Here is a 20,710-nt window from a genome sequence, read left to right on the forward strand (position 1 = left end):
CCCTTGCAGTTAATCTTAATGTATATAAATCTTCTTTTTTTTTTTTCCTCAGTCACACTTTTTATTGTTATTATAAACCTCTGTCTCTATGTTGGGATTTCACAGTTCTGTGGAGTTTTCCTTTTTTTTTTTTTCTTTCTTCTTTTGTTTTCTTTTCTATTTTTCATAATTTTAATTTTTTTAACCTATTATATTTTTCTACACTTATTCCTTGTTTGCCTTTCCTACTGTTCTTTTGCCCTTCCAGTTAGTCTTTAATGTATATAAATCTTATTCATCTACCTCTATTTAACTTTGCATATCTATTCTATCTTTCTTTTATTTCTTTCCTTTCCTCTCACTATTTTGTTAGTTTCATTTTCATTGCTTTATTCCTTAATTGGCACCTTTCTTTATCTTTGTTTTCCAGTTTGTGCTTTAGTTCATTCTGTTCTGGTAGATATAATTTTTGGTTTCCTTTGTTCACCAGGTCAATCTATTGTACTTTATTTTTGTTGGACTGTTGTGATTTTCCTTATGGATGTATCTGTATATGTGTATATTCCATTATTTTAATTACTACTTGCCTGATTTTGTAACTGCCATTTGTCTTGGGTTCATCTTTGGTTTCTGGTTCTTGGATATTTGCTTTAATCTCAATGCCATAACAAACCACTTGTGGAATCTCCGTTCCCGACCAGAGATCAAGCCCTGAGCCTTTGGAGTGGGAGCACTGACTGACTACAAGAGAACTAATCCTCGTCGTCGTGAAGTCGCTCAGTCGTGTCCGACTCTTCGTGACCCCATGGGAGGATCAAACAGTGAAAACTCACACAAAGGAAACCATTTGAACACAAGAGCTGGCCAACCAGGTCGGCCGACCAAGACATCACCCAACCACCAGTAGCACCCTGTGTAGGACTCCTCATCTAAACTGAAGTGAAGTGAACTGAAATCGCTCAGTTGTGTCCAGCTCTTTGCAACCCCACGGACTGTAGCCTACCAGTCTCCTTGGTCCATGGGATTTTCCCAGGCAAGAGTACTGGAGTGGGTTGCCATTTCCTTCTCCAGGGGATCTTCCTGACCCAGGGATCAGACCCGGGTCTCCCACATTGTAGGCAGATGCTTTACTGTCTGAGCTACCAGGGAAGATCCATCTAAACAACAAACAAAATAAAAATACAAACCCAGTCATCAGCAGTCAGGATTACCAACTCACTCAGCCTTGCCCATCAGAGGAAAAACAAACAAACAAACAAAAATTCAGCACAAATCTCACCCTATACGAAGCTTATACAAACCACTGGACCAACCTTAGGAGGGCAGAAACCAAAAGGAAGAAGGAATTCAACCTTGAAGCCTGGGAAAAGAAGATCTCAAACACAATAAATTTAAAAAAATAATGAAAAGTCAGAGAAATACTACACAAATGAAGGAACAAACTAGAAACACGTAAGTCCAAATAAATGAAGAGGAAATAGGCAAACTACCTGAAAAAGAATTCATAATAATTATAGTAAAGATGATCAAAAACCTTGAGGACAAAATGGAAAAAATGCAAGGATCAATTAACAAAGACCTAGAAGAATTAAAGAATAAACATACAGAGACAAGCAAAACAATCACTGAAATTAAAAATACTCTAGAAGGAATCAATAGCAGAATATCTGAAGCAGAAGAATGAATCAGCGAGCTGGAAGATAAAATGGTGGAAATAACTTTTGAAGAGCAGAATAAAGTAAAAAAAAACAAAAAGAACTGAGGATAGTCTTAGAAACCTGTGGGACAATATCAAATGCACCAACATTCAAACTATAGGGGTCCCAGAAGAAGAGAAAAAGAAAGCATATGAGAAAATTTTTGAAGAGATTATAGTTGAAAATTTCCCCAACATGGGAAAGGAAATAGTCAATCAAGTCCAAGAGGCACAAAGAGTCCCATACAGGATAAACTCAAGGAGAAACACGCCAAGACACATACTAATCAAACTAACAAAGACTAAACACAAAGAAAGAACATTAAAAGCAGCAAGGGAGAAGCAACAAGTAACATACAAGGGAAACCCCATATACTTAACAGCTGATCTTTCAGCACAAACTCTGCAGGCCAGAAGGAAATAGCAGGATATATTTAAATTACTGAAAGGGAAAAATCTACAACCAAGATACTATACCCAGCAAGGATCTCATTTAAAATTGATGGAGAAATAAAAAGCTTTCCAGACAAGCAAAAGTTAAGAGAATTCAATAGCACCAAACCAGCTTTATAACAAATGTTAAAGGGACTTATATAGTCAAGAAATACAAGAGAAGAAAAAAGATCTACAAAATCAACCCCAAACAATTAAGAAAATGGCAATAGGAACATATATATCAACAATTACTTGAAATGTAAATGGATTAAATGCTCCAACTGAAAGACACAGATTGGCTGAATGGATATAAAACCAAGATCCACATATATGGTGTCTACAAGAAACCCACTTCTGACCTAAAGACACATATAGACTGAAAGTGAGAGGATGGAAAAATATATTCCATGCAAATGGGAAGCAAAAGAAAGCTGGAGTAGCAATCCTCATATCAGACAAAATATACCTCAAAATAAAGAAGATTACAAGAGATAAGGAAGGATACTACATAATGATCAAGGGATCAATCCAAGAGGAAGACATAACAATTGTAAATATCTATGCACCCAACTGGAGAAGGCGATGGCACCCCACTCCAGTACTCTTCCCTGGAAAATCCCATCGATGGAGGAGCCTGGTAGGCTGCGATCCATGGGATTGTGAAGAATTGGACACGACTGGGAGAATTCACTTTCACTTTTCAGTTTCATGCATTGGAGAAGGAAATGGCAACCCACTCCATTGTTCTTGCTTGGAGAATCCCAGGGACGGGGGAGCCTGTTGGGCTGCCGTCTATGGGGTTGCACAGAGTCGGACATGACTGAAGTGACTTAGCAGCAGCAGCAGCATGCACCCAACACAGGAGCACCTCAATACATAGGACAGACACTAACAGACATAAAAGGAGAAACTGACAGTAACACAATATTAGTAGGAGACTTTAACACCCCACTCATACCAATGGACAGATCATCAAAACAGAAAATTAATAAGGAAACACGAGTCTTAAATGATACATTAGATGAGAGGGATCTCATTGATATCTTCAGGAAATTCCATCCAAATACAGAAGAATACACTTTCTTCCCAAGTGCACATAGAACATTCTCCAGGATAGACCATATCTTGGGTCACAAATCAAACCTCAGTAAATTTAAGAAAATTGAAACCATATCAAGCATCTTCTCTGACCACAAGGCTATAAGACTAGATATTAATTACAAGAAGAAAAACTGTAAGAAACACAAACACAAGGAGATTAAATAACACATTTCTAAATAACCAACAGGTTACTGAAGAAATCAAAAGGGAAATCAAAAATTTCTAGAAACAAACAACAATGAAAACATGACAACTCAAAACCTATGGGATGCAGCAAAAGCAGTTCTAAGAGGGAAGTTTATAGCAATACAATCCCATCTCAAGAAACAAGAAAAATATCGAATAGCCAACTTAACTTTGTACCTAAAACAACTGGAAAAAGAAGAACAAAAAAATCCCCAAAATTAGTAGAAGGAAAGAAATCATAAAGATCCGAGCAGAAACAAATAAAAAAGAAATGAAAGCAATAATAGTAAAGATTAATACAACTAAAATATGACTCTTTGAGAAGATGAACAAAATGACAAACCTTTAGCCAGACTCATCAAGAAAGAGAGAAGAATCAAGTCCACAAAATTAGATATGAAAAAGGAGAGATTACAACAGACAACGCAGAAATACAAAGGATTATAAAAGACTATTGTGAACAATATGGCAATAAAATGGATAACCTGGAAGAAATGGATAGATTGTTTAAAAAGTTCAATCTTCCAAGACTGAACCAGCAAGAAAAAGAAATTATCAACAACCCAGTCACAAGCACTGAAATTGAAGCTGTGATCAAATATCTCCCCCAAAACAAAATCCCCCTCATCTCCCCCAAAACAGGACCGATTGGCTTCACAGGAGAATTTTATCAAACATTTAGAGAAGACCTAATGCCTATCCTTCTAAAACTCTTTCAAAAACTTGCAGAGGAAGGAATACTTCCAAACTCATTCTACGAGGCCACCATCACCCTGATACCAAAACCAGACAAAAACAGCACAAAAAAAGAAAACTACGGGCCAATCTCACTGATGAACATAGATGTAAAAATCAATGAAATTTTAGCAAACAGAATTCAGCAACACATCAAAAAGCTCATACACCATGATCAAGTTGGGTTTATTCCACGAATGCAAGGATTTTTCAATACACGTAAATCAATCAATATGATATACCATATTAACAAATTGAAAGATAAAAACCATATGATTATCTCAATAGATGCAGAAAAAGCCTTTGACAAAATTCAGCACCCATTTATGATTAAAACTCTTCAAAAAATGGGCATAGAAGGAACCTATCTCAACATAGTAAAGGCCATATATGATAAGCTTACAGCAAATATTTTCAATGGTGAAAAACTGAAAGCATTCCCCCTAAGATCAGGAACAAGACAAGGGTATCCACTTTCATCACTATTATTCAACATAGTTCTAGAAGTCCTAACTACAGCAATCAGAGAAGAAAAAGAAACAAAAGGAATCCAGATTGGAAAAGAAGAAGTAAAGCTCCTACTGTATGCAGATGACATGATACTGTACATAGAAAAGCCTAAAGATAGTATCAGAAAATTACCAGAACTAATCAGTGAATTTAGCCAAGTTACAGGACACAAAATCAATACACAGAAATCACTTGCATTTCTATATACTAACAATGAAAAATCAGAAAGAGAAATTAAGGAATCCATCCCATTTGCCATTACAACAACAACAAAAAATTAAATATCCAGGAATAAACTTACCTAAGGAGTCAAAAGAACTGTACACAGAAAATTATGACACTGATGAAAGAAATCAAAGACAATATAAACAGATGGAGAGATATTCCATGTTCCTGGGTAGGAAAAGTCAATATTGTGAAAATGACTACACTACCAAATGCAATCTACAGATTCAACGTAATCCCTATCAAATTACCAATGGCATTTTTTACAGAACTAGAACAAAAAATTTCACAATTCATATGGAAACACAAAAGACTCCGAATAATCAAAGCAGTCTTGAGAAAGAAGAATGGACTTGGAGGAATCAATCTTCCTGACTTCAGATTATACTACAAAGCTACAGTAATCAAGACAGTATGGTACTGGCAAAAAAAAAAAAAAACCAGAAATACAGACTAGTGGAACAAGTTAGAGAGCCCAGAAATAAACCCATGCATCTATGGGTACCTTACTTTTGAAAAGGAGGCAGGAATATACAATGGGGCAAAGACAGCCTCTTCAATAAATGGTAGAACTAGACAGCTACATGTAAAAGAATGAAATTAGAACACTTCCTAATACCATACACAAAGATAAACTAAAAATGGATTAAAGACCTAAATGTAAGACCAGAACCTATAAAACCCTTAGAGGATAACACAGGCAGAACACTCGATGACATAAATCAAAGCAAGATCCTCGGTGACCCACCTCCTAGAGTAATGGAAATAAAAACAAAAGTAAACAAGTAGGACCTGATTAAACTTAAAAGCTTTTGCACAGCAAAGAAACTGTAAACAAAGTGAAAAGACAACCCTCAGAATGGGAGAAAATAATAGCAAATGAAACAACTGACAAAGGATTAATTTCCAAAATATACAAGCAGCTCATACAACTCAATGCCAGAAAAGACAAACAACCCAATCAAAAAGTGGGAAAAAGACCTAAACAGACATTTCTCCAAAGAAGACATACAGATGGCTAAAAAACACATGAAAAGATGCTCAACATCGCTCATTATTAGAGAAATGTAAATCAAAACTACAATGAGATACTACCTCACACTGGTCAGAATGGTCCTCATCAAAAACCCTACAAACAATAAATGCTGGAGAGGGTGTGGTGAAAAGGGAACAGTCTTGCACTGTTGGTGGGAATGTAAATTGATACAGCTACTATGGAAGACAGTATGCTGCTGCTGCTGCTGCTAAGTCGCTTCAGTCATGTCTGACTCTGTGCGACCCCATAGACGGCAGCCCACCAGGCTCCTCTGTCCCTGGGATTCTCCAGGCAAGAATACTGGAGTGGGTTGTCAATGCCTTCTCAGGAAAGACAGTATGGAGATTCCTTAAAAAACTAGGAATAAAACCACCATACGACTCAGCAATTTGACTCCTAGGCATATACCCTGAGGAAACCAAAAGTGAAAAAGACACATGTACCCCATTGTTCATTGCAGCACTAATTACAATAGCTAGAACATGGAAGCAACCTAGATGTCCATCGACAGACAAATGGATAAAGAAGTTGTGGTACATATATACAATGGAATATTACCCAGCCATAAAAAGGAATGCATTTGAGTCAGTTCTGATGAGGCGGATGAACTGAGAACCTATTATACGGAGTGGAGTGAGTCAGAAAGAGAAAGATAAATACAGTATTCTAACAAATACATATGGAATCTAGAAAAATGGTCCTGAAGAATTTATTTGCAGGGCAGCAATGGAGAAACAGACATACAGAATACACTTATGGACATGGGGAGAGGGGAGGAGAGGGTGAGATGTATGAAAAGAGTAACATGGAAACTTATATTACCATATATAAAATAGATAGCCAGCGGGAATTTGCTGTATGGCTCAGGAAACTCAAACAGGGGCTCTGTATCAATCTAGAGGGGTGGGATGGGGTGGGAAATGGGAGAGAAGTTCAAAAGGGAGGGGATATGTATACCTATGGCTGATTCATGTTGAGGTTTGACAGAAAACAGCAAAATTCTGTAAAGCAATTATCCTTCAATAAAAAAATAAATTGAAAAAAAAAAGGACCACCTTATTTATAATGGAGGAACATTATTCAATAGTATAGAAAGAATGATGCTGAAGCTGAAGCTCTAATACTTTGGCCACCTGATGCAAAGAGCTGACTCACTGGAAAAGACCTTGATGGTGGAAAAATTGAGGGCAAGAGGAGAAGGAGGCAACAGAGGATGAGATGGTTGGATGGCCTCACTGACTCAATGGACATGAATTTGAGCAAACTCAGGGAGAGAGTGAAGGACAGGGAAGCCTGGTGTGCTGCAGTCCATGGGGTCACAAAGAGTTGGACACAACTGCATGACTGAACAGCAACAACAGACATATAATTTCCCCTTAAAGAGAGAATGAAGATTCCCAGGTGGCTCAGGTGGAAGAGTCTGCCTGAAGTGTGGGAGACCTGAGTTCGATCCCTGAGTTGGGAAGATCCTCTGGAGAATGAAATGGCAAGCCACTCCAGTATTCTTGCCTGGAAAATCCCACGGATGGAAGAACGTGGCAGGCTATATAGTCCATGGGGTCACAAAGAGTCGGACACAACTGGGAGACTTCAATTTAATTTAAAGAGAGAAGAACAAGGTTAAGGTAAGCTTTGACAGTTATAGTCATGGAATGTGGAAAAAACTGTGATTATACTTGTCTGAGGGCATGAGAGAGCCTTTAAAAAAGAGGTGTTAGTTGCACAGTCGTGTCTGACTCTTTGTGACCCCATGGACTGTAGCCCGCCAGGCTTCTCTGTCCATGGGATTTCCCAGGTAAGAATGCTGGAGTGGGTAGATAGACCCAGGGATTGAACCTGGGTCTCCTGCATTTCAGGCAGATTCTTTACTGTCTGAGCCATCAGGGAAGCCCCAAAAGAGAGAAAAGGTGTTTCCATACACAGCACACATAGAAGTAATTGAAAATAGGTCCTTGGATGTTCAGAATAATTACTATAGTTCTAAGAAATCAAAGCCTTTTTTTTTTTGTAACAAATTGTGTGATTCTGGTAATTTACTGAAGTGTTTGGGGATTTATTTTTCTGACTTTTGAGGGGGTTAGGCAAATAATCTCAAATACCCAGTATCCCAATTCTACCAATTTATAATTCTCAAATACAGGGGAAGGGCCCACCACTTTGACACCCTAAGTGACTTTTTTGAACACCACCATGGTAATCTGCAAGTAACAGAACCACAACACCACTGAAACTTAATAATATTGAATGCCAGTGAACTCCAGCACCAAAGTCAGGAAGAGTGGGACCCGAGGCAAAGAGGAGGCACAGCCACCATATTCAGGGACTTTGATGATGGAAATGTTTCCTCCTCCTGCTTTTGGATTTTTCCACGTTTCCTATTTGTCATGAGCCAGTCCTGGTAGAGCTTATCTGAGCTCTGCTTCAGACTTGGCTGACAGAGGTTACTGGGTGAGGGAGCAGTAGGAGTTCTGGAAGGTCAGTCTTGACCAGTTTTTTCTTCCTCTCATCTCCGTGTTGGCTTTTTATTTCCTGTGTCTCTGAAGGATGAGTCTCACGTTTCTATTCCTCTTATTCAAACAGTGAATAAATATCAGAATATAAAGAACTCTTACAACTCAACAATAAAAGAGAACTTATCTAATTTAAAAATGGGCAAAATCTTTAAAAATGATATGAAGCTAGGCAATAAACACATGGAAAGATGTTCAACGTCACTAGTCATTAGGGAGTTGCAAGACAAAAAAAAAAAAAAAACCACAATGAGATACTCTGTCAACATCAGCTTGGATGGCTCTAGTCAAAGAGCCAGATATTAACATGTGTTGAGGATATGGAGAAACTGGAGCCCTCATCCATTGCTGGTAGGAATGTAAGATGATGCAACCTCTTTGGAAAACAAGAATCAAGGATACTCTCCATGCTGCTGCTGCTGCTAAGTCGCTTCAGTCGTGTCCGACTCTGTGTGACCCCACAGACGGCAGCCCACCAGGCTCCCCCATCCCTGGGATTCTCCAGGCAAGAACACTGGAGTGGGTTTCCATTTCCTTCTCCAATGCATGAAAGTGAAAAGTGAAAGTGAAGCCGCTCAGTCACGTCCGACTCTTAGCGACCCCATGGACTGCAGCCCACCAGGCTCCTCCATCCATGGGATTTTCCAGGCAAGAGTACTGGAGTAGGGTGCCATTGCCTTCTCCAACTCTCCATGCTGGAAGCATTAATTTTATCTTTGGCTTGGTAATTTTTAAAATTACTATAAAATATTTATGTGATTTGCCAACTAATACCAATATTTATTAATATGTTTTTACCTACATAACAGGACCTTGAAAAGTGAAAGTGAAAGTGAAGTCGCTCAGTCGTGTCCGACTCTTCGAGACCCCATGGACTGTAGCCTACCAGGCTCCTCTGTCCATGGTATTCTCCAGGCAATAGTACTGGAGTGGATTGCCATTTCCTTCTCCAGGGGATCTTCCTGACCCAGGGATTGAACCTGGTCTCCCACGTTGTAAACAGACACTTAAGCGTCTGAGCCACCAGGGAAGTCCTTATGTCAAGTCAAACCTTTCTACAAACTTTCTGTATGCAGTGACCAGAGCAAACATTCTTTCTTCAGGTGGAGAGGTACCATGTTTGAACGGTAAGGGGATGGTAGTTATGCTCTGTACACTTGCTTATCATGTTTGTTAAAGCTAGCTTGGAAATTTAGTATTCATACAAGTATATATATTCTATATTTTTTGTTCCTCAAAGTAGAAAGTAGAGAAAAGCTTATTAAATTCTGAATAATATTTTAGTTCCATCAATGGCAGATTTGCTTCCATAATGGCACAAGGGGCCAGATAACAGGAGCTGAATGCAAACATGCAGCTTCTTCATACTGCATTGACTGTGTGCTAAAAGCTGTTTATCATATTTGCTTGCTAAGTCTTGGCCAGATGATTGATAGTCAATAAAATCAATAACAATTGCTTGTTAAAAGCACCATGGATTTATCTGTGCCATGTAAGATTTATTAGACTGAATGGAAGACCAATTCTACATTTGAGTTTTTGTCAATAATGTGCTTGGATAACATTTCATAGATGTGGAGGGGGTGGCATAGCATAAGTGGCATGCATTTTATCAAGTGCATGAACTGGTGCATCTGGGTGATGGCATAAATATCAGTAGCATAATGTAACGGACTACATACCTTCATAGTAAAGTCAGCTGTTGATTGTTTGCATCAAAAATAGTATATTATGTTATAAAGTCATTTCCCTTCAGCTTTGAGTGACTTATAATTATAACTGAATCTGGGTATATTTGACATTCTGAGCATTTGCTCCCTATCAAGTCAAAAAGCCTATTATGAAGACCTGCCTGGGGTAGAAAAACTGTTTACTCCCCCATATTCACATTTACTTCTTTTTGCAACTGGTTTTGTTCAGAGACTCGATAATGTCTTAGACTGATGAACAGCCCAGGTCACAGCGGCATGACCCTCTCACAGTTCTTCCTGGAGTGTGGCAGAGAGTGATAAGTATTTGGTGTCAAACAGTTGCTTCTTAAAATGCAAGCTGCAAGCAAAGTAAGAGAAAAGAGAGGATGAAGAAAAAGCTCAATAAAGCTGAATAGATGCTATCTGGCTGGAAAGTCAGCTTCAATGAATAAATCAGCGGTAGATGAGGATTAACCATCTACGTGTATGGGCTAACGACAGAATGTGTATTCCCACACCAAAGCACAATGTTCAGCATTCTGCTTCCAAAGCTAATTCTCCAAGGAACAGTTTCTTCTTTGACCACAGCTATTAGTATAAAATGTGCAGTGCTGGTTCTATGCAAGCCTTATGAAAAACAATTTTATTTGGCTGGACTTTAAACCATTCTTAAACAATGAGCTTTCCCAGGTCATATATTCCTTTTAATGTTTATGGTAAAAGGCAGGTCAGGTCTTTTCCTGAATAGGAATATACTTTCTTAAAATTTTTTTAAATTGAAGGATAATCGCTTTACAGAATTTTGTGGTTTTCCGTCATACATCAACAAGAATCAGCCATGGGTACACCCATGTCCCCTCCCTCCTAAGCCTCCCTCCCATCTCCCTTCCCATCCCACCCTTCTAGATTGTCACAGAGCCCCTGTTTGTGTTCCCTGAGTCACACAGTGAATTCGCATTGGCTATCTATTTTACATATGGTATTGTAAATTTCCATGTTACTCTCTCCATACATCTCCCTTTCTCCCTCTTCTCCTCCCATGTCCATAGATCTGCTCTCTATGTCTGTTTCTCCATTGCTGCCCTGCAAATAAATTCATCAGTACCATCTTTCTATATTCCATATATATGTATCAGTAAATGATGTTTATATTTCTCTTTCTGACTTACTTTACCCTTATAATAGGCTCTAGGTTCATCCACCTCATTAGAACTGACTCAAATGTGTTCCTTTTTAAGGCTGTGTGGTATTCCATTATAATATGAACCACAGCTTCTTTATCCATTCATCTCTCAATGGACATCTAGGTTGCTTCCATGTTCTAGCTATTGTAAAGAGTGCTGCAGTGAATATTGAAGTACATGTGTCTTTTTCACTTTTGGTTTCCTCAGGGTATATGCCTAGGAATTGGATTGCTAGGTCATATGGTGCTTTTATTCCTAGCTTTTTAAGGAATCTCCATACCATCTTCCATAGTGGCTGTATCAGTTTGCATTCCCACCAGCAATGTAAGAGTGTTCCCTTTTCTCCACACCCTCTCCAGCATTTATGGTTTGTAGACTTTTTGATGATGGCCATTCCAACTGGTGTGAGGTGGTGAATACATTTATTTTTTTAAACCATCCCAGCAAAAGGTACAAAACAAGTGAGTTTAAACTGAAAGTCAACGTGGAGTTACTGCTTACAGGTTTGAATGCATTTTTATGTTTCCCATAGGATAGACTTATAAATGTTTTAGATTTACAGAAATATACTTAATATGCCGAACAAAGCCACTTTTTGTTTTATATCACTTTTGCCTATAAGTTTTAAGATGATTATTTTATTAGAAGAGGACAGTGAATTCCTGGCTAAGCTGATAGAACCTTACTGCCTATCTGTTGCTTGCTTGTTTCTGACAAGGAGACAGAGGTACCCAGCACACTTCCGAGGATCTAGTCTAAGGAATACTCAACATACATGTCTCTCCCTTCCCTCCACCCTGTATTTTCCTCATTAAATTTATTTTGTCACAAGAAAACTTAGGAGACAAATTACTTTTAATTTCTCACTAATTTTCATACATGAGAACTAAAAGATCTCAGTTATGTCCTTGAATTTGTAAGACTGCAAATTGTGCTTTGCAGATCATATGTTTTCTGTGATTATCAGAAGGGAAGACAGAATAAGCAGTTCCACACAGGAGCTCTGAAGTCAGACAGCCTGGATTCAAACTCTGGCTTTGCCTTTTAAAGTCAGAATGACTTTATAAACTTTTTGTGCAGGAAGATATGTGAATCCTGAAGATTAGATGAAAAAGTGGCTGGAAAGGGCTTAGTGGCTGGCATACAGTAGGTACTCAGTATATTTTTTAACAAAAAGTGTGAAATACAGGTTTTCAAATTTAATTCTTACTGTCAGGCTCATAGGAGAAACTTAAAATATTGGGATATATATGTGTGTGTGTGTTAGTCACTCATTTGTGTCTGACTCTTTGCAATCCTGTGGACTGTACCCACTGGGCTCCTCTGTCCATGGAATTCTCCAGGCAAGAATACTGGAATGGGTAGCCATTCCCTTCTCCAGGGGGATCTTCCTAGCCAGGGGATCGAACCCAGGTCTCCTGCATTGTAGGCAGATTCTTTCCCATCTGAGCCACCAGGGAAGTCAATATATTTGCTAAGCATTAATCTTCAGATTTTTCCCATCAAACAAACCTTCTAAAAACATCTTCTGAGCATAGGAAATGGGGCAAGGCTGTGGAGGCGGGCTCCCAGGAGCTGGGCCTGCCAAGCTTAGTGGGGGTGAGGTGATGATCTAGTCTTAGAAAATGGTGGAGGGAGGCCTGGTGGACAGGGAGAGGGCTGGTGAGGAAGCTGGAAGGCCAGGAAGGTCAAGAAGGAAGAGGTAACTTAGATAGGCACACAGGACCATGGCTGGATCTGCAACATAAACCAGAAAAGTTCAAAAAATGGCAAAGTCAAACAGAAGTGAAATGAAATGACAACTTCTCTGGTGATGTCAAGTATATTCCGTGAAGTCTGCTTGGGTTTTCTGCGTAACCTTACTCTGAGATAGTTCTTACTTTAAGACAGGGACCCAGTTTCAGGTTAGGATAAAACTGCTGTCAGAACACCTCAGTACAATGGTTTTTTGCTTTGAGATGTCTTTTGGGATGAATTAGACATGCTGTTGACAAACCCTAGAGGGTCTCTGATAATCTGGGTTCACTGATGGTGGCCATTCCATACTGACTTCTCTTCCAAGGTTAAAAATCGATCCTGAAGGTCACTGTGGGGATATTAGAAAGCCTGGGATGCAACAGGCAATGCACGACTCTTTTGACACATTGCTCTGCTCTGGTGTCACAAAAGCAGCATTAGTTTTGACCTTTTAATATTGTCCTTTTTGGTTTTGCTTTGTAAAAGGGCTCAGAACAATTTGTTTCCATTTATCACAATTTAATGAAAAACTCAATCAAGCCAGTCATTTGGCATCATGTATATAAAACCTAGCAGTAGTCAGAAGCAAATCAAAGCAGTAATTTTTAATTATATTACATTAGTATTACTGATGTCCAAAATCATCTTTCAGTTATTTATAACACAAAGAGAACCAACTCATAGTAAATATATGTACATAAATACTATAAAATTCATATTAATTGCTTTACCTCTTTGTCTTTGCCTTTAATATTTAAAAAATTAGATAAATGTAACTTAATATTTTATCAAAAGATTAACATAGGATTTAAGGATAGGCTGAGTAGGGACATTTATCCACAGGCTGGAGTTTTAGAGTCGTCTACTCTGCACACAGGGGCTTCCCTGGTGGCTCAGACGGTAAAGCATCTGCCTGCAGTGCGGGAGACCCGGGGTTCAATCCCTGGGTTGGGAAGATCCCCTGGAGAAGGAAATGGCAACCCATGCCAGTACTCTTGCCTGGAAAATTCCATGGACTGAGGAGCCTGGTGGGCTACAGTCCATGTCGTCGCAAAGAGTCGGACACAACTGAGCAACTTCACTTCACTCACTCTGCACACATAAGAAATGAAGAAAACCGACCTCCTTACTGACTTATTGGCTAGTCACTGCCTAGAATGGTGTTTCCCAAACTTGTGTTGAAGCAAAAAGAACTTCTACAACCTAAATGTCCATCAATAGATGAATGAATAAAGCAAATGAGATATATATGCGTTTGTGTGTGTATATATATATATATACACACACACATATATGTCATCATCAGCTCTGGTGCTCCGCTTTTTAAGCATCTCAAGCAATTAGTTCTGTAGTTAAAATGCAGAAGATCCAGGGAGAGCATACAATGGAATATTATTCAGTATCCTCAGATACAATTGTTTATATGTGATAAATCTCAGTTGCAAGTGGCAGAAAACCAATACAAACGAGCTAAAGCAGAAAGAAGGGGGAGGTTTGTTGATTGACAAAACTGGAAAGGCAGGAGTGGGTAGCTGGCCTTGTTTATGAAGGCCAGGGGTTCAAACAGTGTTTTCCGAATTCTCTGTTTCTTCCTGCTGTATCTCTGTGGGTTGCCTTACTTTCTTCTACTAATATAGGAGGAAGAGGAAGAGGCAGGGATACAGACAGCTCCTGTCTTTTCTTCTAGCTGCAACAAGTCAGAGGAAAGCAAGGCTTTTCTGTCCCTGACTCTGTTAGCTATACACGGTATCTATAAACCTCAGAAGAGGATTCTTACTGGATGGGCTCCTGCCATATGCTCATCCTTTGAATTATCAGTTGGCCAGAGGGGTAAGGTGTGACGGCTTGCCAGGCCCATGTGCCATGCTCTCCCACTTGGCCGGGTAAGGCAGAGCCCTGGATTGGCAGCCTCACAGAGTGACAAGGACTAGGCTGAGGCAGGAATTGATGGTGAGGAGAAGCACTTAACTAAGTAAGAAGAACACTACTGTTATGAGACCAAAATATAAAAATCACAAAACACTAAATTCCATGGTTACCATAAGCTCTTCTTTTCTTCTAAACAGATGGAATTATTAAATGAAACTATACAGTTCCTTCGGAGAAGGCAATGGCAACCCACTCCCATGGATGGAGGAGCCTACTAGGCTGCAGTCCATGGGGTCACTGAGGGTTGGACACGACTGAGTGACTTCACTTTCACTTTTCACTTCACTTTCACTTTCTGGAGAAGGAAATGGCAATCCACTCCAGTGTTCTTGCCTGGAGAATCCCAGGGACGGCGGAGCCTGGTGGGCTGCCATCTTTGGGGTCACACAGAGTCGGATACGACTGAAGCAACTTAGCAGCAGCAGCAGCATACAGTTCCTTATACTCTCAACCCAACCACATACTTTAAAAGAGACACCTGAAGTGAATGCAAAATCATATTTTGGCACTTTTTACCATCCTCCTTCCACTCATGACCCCTCAGGGCCAGGACTAGGGTGAGGGGAGTGAGGCACTTTCCTCAGGTGTGGAATTGAAAGGGGTGCCAAAACCTCAGTAGTCAACAGAAATAATATTTTAATGTGATATTTTTAAAAAATAAAAATGAATGCCAAAAAATCTATGATGAAGAAAAGATCAAAATCTTAAAGACAGGATCAATACTACTGATTTTCCCTTTTGATTTAGGCTCCAATATGGCTCAGCATGGCACTGTCATTGATCAACATTTAAAATGTTGATATTCTGCTCATCGTGAATTTTTTTGCATTCATCTTTGTGTTTTAAGATACTGCCTTACAGGACTTCCCTGGTGGTCCAGTGGCTAAGGCTCTGTGCTCCCAAAGCAGGGGACCTGGATTCAATCCCTGGTCAGGGAACCAGATCACACATGTCACAGAGAAGAGTTCACAGGCTACAACTAAAGATCCCCCATTCCACAACTAAGACCTGGTACAGCCAAATAAATAATTGCTTCAAAAAAAAAAGAAATAAAGATATCGCCTTATAATATTTTTATCCTGATTACTGAGTTTCTGGCACCCCCTTATGTTTTTCACCCAAAGTGAGTGCCTTACTTGTCTCATTCATGTCTTCTGCATCCACTTCACCAAAGGGGTAGGCAGTCATCAGTAAACCCTTCACTCAAGCTGAGTCAATCACATTCTTTCTCTAAACTTGAACATGAGGCCTAAGAGACACAGAGACACAATCCGATGAGAGTGGACACCTGAGCTGCAAGTGATGCTGCACTGGAGCTGGAGGAGTCGTGTTGGGCCTTGTGCAGGCCAAGGAAGCCCGTTCAGAGACAGAAGCGGGCATGAGAATCAGGCATGTGCCAGGTTGTATTATTTGTTCAAAATATTTTCTGCCCTCTTCTACAAGGCCCTTCTCTGGCGCCTCTCTACTGGAAGAGTGAATTTCCTACAGCACGGATGTCAATCTTGGCCACGTGGTTTGTTTTAGCCAATGGACTATAAGCAGAAGTGACATGCCATGCCTGAATGGAAACTTTTAAGTGCCATTGAGTGGATCTGCTTTGCTCCCTCTCTCTGCCATAAGGCTGGCATGTTCCAAACATATTTTTTCAGCCTAAGTTCAAGAAGTTGAACTTGAAGCCGTGCATCTGAAAAAAATGAGTCATATAACTTATCATTTTAGCTTTGTAATCGAAAAACAAAATATCTTTGTTTATACACAAATAAATCTTTGTGTAGCGTTCTTGTTCCTTGGGTTTAATTCAACTGACGATTCTCTCAGGACCCGTTAGGATCTGGCTCACTCTTTGAGACCATCTTTAAGAAAAGTCTTTATACTGCACCCTGTGCTCTTTAAGGAGCAAGCAAAGTATCCCAAGTTGGGGGATAGGATTTCTATGCAGTAATAGCTCAGAGCTTCCCTGGTGGCTCAGATGGTAAGGAATATTCCTGCAATGAGGGAGACCCGGCTTCAGTCCCTGGGTCAGGGAAGATCCCTTGGAGAAGGGAATGGCTACACACTCCAGTATTCTTGTCTGGAGAATTCCATGGACAGAGGAGCCTGGCAGGCTACAGTCCATGGGGTCACAAAGAATAGGACACAACTTGGTGACTAACACACATACACATACACAACAACAGTTGACTAATGAGACAATAACTTCTGTTTTATGCAAAAACCTTCTATTTTGGCAAACTAAAATTACTAAGTTACAAACATTATAATTATTTTTTCAAAATACTGTCATAAATATAGTTTCAGCTGCTTTACATCCTGTGGGTAGGAAGCACAGAGAGGTTATAGATTTGCCTAAAGTTACCAGTAGGTAAGTGGAAAAATCAGGTCTGGAAGCCAGAACTTCATCTAGCTCTTTCTGTTTTTGCCTCAGCACAATGAGAAACAATCTATTCCTCTGTAACATTCTCCTTAATACTTGAAAGAATGTTTACATTGCTTCAGAATGTTCTCATTATACATGAAGTAAATTTTTAACAATTTAAGAACATGTATGTACGTTACCTGTTGCCTTTACCATAGGAGCATCTAGGTTATACTGTGTTTACTGCTGATGTATCTAACTGAACACCACTTTAGTTACATTAAATAACACATTTATCACACAAATGTTTGAGGAGATGCCACCACACTACAAAGCTGGTATTTCTTTCCCAGAATGCCTTGAAGATGAATGCATAATAACTGATGGTTTATTTTAAAACGCTTAAATTACAAATACTTATTTAAGAAAAAGAAACTAAGAGAGAAATAACATTTGAGACAAGATTTAGAATGAACAGTGATCAGGGTAGAAAGGAAAAGAAAACTCTAGCTCAACAGTAAAAACACGAAAGAATTTATAAATATATTACTGAGTCAGTGATTGATAAAATACATCAGGAATCCAAGAATAATGTCAAATTTAGAAATATGAATTGCTAAAATTACAAAGTAATAATAATGGTTCCAATTGCCTATATTAAAGTGCCTACAAAATCTTGTTTTGTGTGCACAGCATTTCTCTATACTAACCTAAGTTAGATAAGGAATAGAGAAAGTACTGATGCTAAATAAAAAATGTCACCAGATATTTTTCCTACAAGGACACTTCCTATATTATTATTTTTCATGGATTTCAAAGGCCTTAGATATCTGAAAAGTAAATCAATTTAGTCAATTGACAACTAATGAGTTTCAACCAGTTGTTTTTAAAAGCACTTAAAAGATAAACTTCAGCCACTTTGTCTTGTTTCCTGAGGGAAACACTTATTCACACAGTTTTATCACTGGAAATATTAATGAAAACTTTCAGATCTGTGTTGATAACTAACTGTCCAACTTTGGGAGAACTACTTAGTATAGTTCTTTGCTCTCCTATATTCTGAAGGACTTAGGAATTCTGGCTCATGAGTTTTTTGTGATGATGGAAGACAGACTCTATGAGAAAATCGAATGTTAACACATCAGCTATCTTATTAAGCAGACATGGTGAGGGAATAATGTTTGTTGTTCATCTAACAGTTGATAAATGAATGGTAAAATCTGTCATCCTCCTGCCTTATATTTCTTGGCAGTTTAATCATTGTGATATTGAGAAAACAAAAATTGTATTTACTATTTTGAAGAAATATACAAAAGATCAGAGAAGAAAATTTTTTTAATGAACCAATATTCCCTTCCTGGTCTACTTATGTCACGTCTTAAGGGCTTTACATTATCCTTTTTTAGCAAACATCCAAATTTCAATTCTATCTACACTACAGTGTCTACTCACAGCTTCCATTACTGATGAAACAAATGATTTAACATTTCTCTTTTTTTAATATAAATTTATTTAATTGGAGGCTAATTACTTTACAATATTGTAGTGGTTTTGCCATACATTGACATGAATCTGCCACGGTGTACATGTGTTCCCCATCCTGAATCCCCCTCCCACCTCCCTCCTCATCCCATCCCTCTGGGTCATCCCAGTGCACCAGCCCTCAGCACCTTGTCTCATGAATCGAACCTGGACTGGTGATCCATTTCACATATGATAATATACATGTTTCAATGCCATTCTCCCAAATCATCCCACCCTCGCCCTCTCCCACAGAGTCCAAAAGACTGTTCTACACATTTGTGTCTCCTTTGCTGTCTTGCATATAGGGTTATCGTTACTATCTTTCTAAATTCCATATATATGTGTTAGTATACTGTATTGGTGTTTTTCTTTCTGGCTTACTTCACTCTGTATAATAGGCTCCAGTTTCATCCACCTCATTAGAACTGACTCAAATGTATCTTTTTAATGGCTGAGTAATATTCCATCGTGTATATGTACCACAGCTTTCTTATCCATTCGTCTGCTGATGGGCATCTAGGTCGCTTCCATGTCCCGGCTATTATAAACAGTGCTGTGATGAACATTGGGGTACATGTGTCTCTTTCAATTCTGGTTTTGATTTAACATTTCAAATCTACATGGGGCTTGATGGAGATTTAAAGGCTGCCTTTGGTCTTAATGAATAAAGTATAGGTTCTTCTTCACAGAAAATTAATGCTGTAGTCTGACCATCCTAATTAGTGTATGCCTGTAAGTCCTTTTTCCCAGACAGGGTGATTAATTTATTAGCTCCAACAATATGGTAATTTGTAGCGCAATTCAATGTAGGCTATAGTTAGCAGTTTAGGAGTGAAATCATAATAGGAAGAAAATATTGGCCATGAATTAAAATTTTGAAAACTTTCAAAATTAAACATCATTTAAACAATTTAAATTGAAATGTTTAAAAAGTGGCACCCCTGCCTGGGGTGGGGCAGAGCTCAAATTTGTGCTGAATTGTCTCCATCAGTACTAATACAGTTCAGTAGGCTATATGTGAGAACACAAATAACTGTAAATGTGGATCACATTCAATCAATACTGAGTTGAGCTCCCTGACTGCTGAAAATGGTGATGCTTTACTTTTTCTTGCTTTAAATGAATTATCAATATTTCCCCCCTTAACCCGAGGGCCTTTCTCAAAGGCTAGCTTTTCTGGTCTCCAGAGAGTGCCAAGAAACCCTGAGTTGGGGTGCCCACAGCTGATGCCTCTACTGCCCTGCCTCATTCTTGAGCTTGCAACTCAATGGTGTAAAGAAAACCTCCCTATAACAGTCCTGAACCCCTGCCTTGACCTTTGCACCCCCGACAAAGTGGATTTTTTAAAAAAGTAAAAGTAGGATTCATGTACATCTCAAGTGTGGTTCCCTTCCTCCTAACCAGTGTGGGCAACATTATAAAGATCTCTTTCCTCCTGAAGCTTATTTGTGTGTGTGTTTATCCCCTATTGGGGGAGCAATAGATAAACACAAAAGTAACATGTTAATTAAAATATATAGCATGCCAGTTAGTGGTAAGTACTACTGGGAAAAATAAAGCAGAGAGGGAACTAAACGAATCACAAAGGTCTCACTGCAAGGGTGACATCTGAGTAATGATCTGAAAGAGGCAAAAGAATGAACTATTAAGATACAGGGTATTTGGTCTGGGGCTGAAGGAGTATCAGAAGCAAAGGCCCTGGGGTCAGGGGGGCCTGGTGTTTGTGGAGGGACAGCAAGAGGGACAGCCGGCTCAAGCAGAGGGGGTGGGAGGAAATAAGGTCGGTGAGGCCAAAGGAAACAGGTCATGTGAGGTCCTGGTGGACCTTCCTAAGGACTGTCTAAGAAACGTGGGGGGAACGGAAGGCCTTTGAACA

General features: G+C 39.1%; 1 protein-coding gene across 9 annotated transcripts in view; it reads right to left on the bottom strand.

The window, feature by feature from the left end:
- Positions 1–20,710, bottom strand: part of TRIM9 (tripartite motif containing 9) — a 122,296-nt gene that overhangs the window by 99,611 nt on the left and 1,975 nt on the right. The gene's annotated exons all lie outside the window — the stretch shown is intronic.

Source organism: Ovis canadensis, chromosome 7 (assembly GCF_042477335.2).
Source record: "Ovis canadensis isolate MfBH-ARS-UI-01 breed Bighorn chromosome 7, ARS-UI_OviCan_v2, whole genome shotgun sequence".
NCBI classification, from domain to species: domain Eukaryota; kingdom Metazoa; phylum Chordata; class Mammalia; order Artiodactyla; family Bovidae; genus Ovis; species Ovis canadensis.